This window comes from Elephantulus edwardii, unplaced genomic scaffold (assembly GCF_000299155.1).
Source record: "Elephantulus edwardii isolate Elephantulus edwardi_28Jun2011 unplaced genomic scaffold, EleEdw1.0 scaffold00412, whole genome shotgun sequence".
Classification (NCBI taxonomy): Eukaryota; Metazoa; Chordata; class Mammalia; order Macroscelidea; family Macroscelididae; genus Elephantulus; species Elephantulus edwardii.
In genome coordinates, this window is record NW_006400162.1 from 936,553 (window position 1) to 938,674 (window position 2,122).

The window sequence follows — 2,122 nt, forward strand, 5'->3', positions numbered from 1 at the left end:
ACCCTCTATGAGATGGATTGATTCGGTAACTGGAGTAATCGGGATGGGTGTCAGTGGCAGTGCGGTTGGCGCAGGATAGAGCAGGGTTTAGGGCTGTTGTGCATAGGGTCGCTATGAGTCACAAACAACTCGACGGCACATAACATATGGAATATAGACTATATGAATAAGAATATAGACTATATGGAAACTTTGAACAAAGGTCATCAGAATATAGAAGCATAAACATTACAGCTTGGCCATTTTTATAAATTCTCTGTGTGCTATGGGAGCTCAGGGCAGTGGTGGCAGCAGTAGCTGTAACCACAATAGCAGGAAAAGGTGGAATGTCCCCCTTGCTACCCAGGCTCCTCTACTTTCAAGGTCAGGAGAGCGATGTATTCCCCAGTACCAATCCCCCAAGTGCACAGCAGTGTTCACCACACCATCTTCACAGTTCAGCCCTACCTCAGGCCTCCCCACACTACTTTGTATCTGGAACTGGAAGCTCTCAGAATGTTCTCCTGAATCCTGTGGATGGTGCCACTCCTGGTCTGCAGTCAGCTCCCTGATTAGTGGGGACGCCTCCCTAACCGGGGTCCCTCCCTGTTACTAAGCACCCTTACCGAATGCTCCATGACCACCCTTGGAGCAGTGCATGCTTTATAGAGTGTGTCATTGTGGTCATTTTGACATCCTTTAAGAATTGCTAATACAACAACAACAATAATGAAGATGCAACTCTAGGAAACAGAGATTATAGCAATCAAAATGTGCAACCACCCTGAAAAGCATGGATTGTATTTTGTTCATATATATTTAAAAATAATTCCATCAATTTTTGTTTACTCTAAATAATGGGCTCTGGAAATGGTCTTTTTGATAACACTATTGATCACCTAGTGGACTTACTGTTGACTAATAAAGATGAACACATATATTTATGAATATAGCTCTACACTTAAACTTTCATTACATTCCAAATATGGATCTATTTTTTTGTTTGTTTGTTTTACTTAGAGCGTCTATTCTAAATTTAGAATTCTGAGTCCTTGGCAAAATTGTGGGAAATTATTAAAAGGAGAAGGTCTGCAAAAAATGGATGGAAATACTTACTGTCCTCAACACCATCTTCACTGTGTACATCATCTAATAAGGCATAATAGTTCCATGATTATTTTAAAATAAAAAATTTCAACTGTGGATGGACTCTTGTGCAACTTAGTCTTTGCTTAAACTGACCTCATTGCTCCTTAGAATTTTGGAGAGGTCCTGGACAGGGGATTTTTCCAGTGCGATATATCTTCTGATTTCTTGCCTGCTGGTACCAAGAGTGTTGATTGTGGATCCAAGTAAGATGAAATTGTTGAAAATTTCAATCTTTTCTCCATCTGTCATGATGTTGCCTATTGGTCCACAGGTGATGGCTTTTGTTTTCTTGATATTGAGATGTAATTCATATCGAAGGCTATAATATCGTCTTTGGTCTTCAGCAGCAAGTGCTTCAAGTCCTCCTTACCTTCAGCAAGCAAGGTTGTGTCATCTGCATAACACAGGTTGTTGATGTGTCTTCACCAATCCTGATAGACTGAATAGGAATCAGATTGGTTCCATTTGTGGAAAGAATCAATGGAGAAACTCAGTGTCAAAGGTCAAAACCCGACCAGGAGCGACTGTAGAAAAGACCATCAATTATTCATGTGCAGGTTCAAACTTAAGTGGAAGAAAATCAAAAGACATTTACAAGCACCAAAACACAACTTTGAGTTTATCCCACCTGAATTTAAAAACCTAATTAAGAATAGGGTTTTCACCCTATTCTCACCACCAGACCAATTGGCAGCAGCAGGATGGATGGTGAAGATTGAGATTGTTCACAGTTTTAGTCTGCCTGGCTCCACAGTCAACACTCTTGGCACTAGCAGCCAGGAAATTAAAAGACGTATTGTGATGGGAAAGTCTGCTATTAGGGACCTCTCCAAAGTACTGAAGAGCGATGGTGTCTCTCTGGAGACTAAGGTGCGCCTGATACAGGCCATAGTCTTTACAATCACTTGTTATGCATCAGAGAGTTGGACAATAACTAGGGAGCATAGAAGGATAATTGATGCCTTTGAGCTGTGGTGCTGGAGAAGAGTATTGA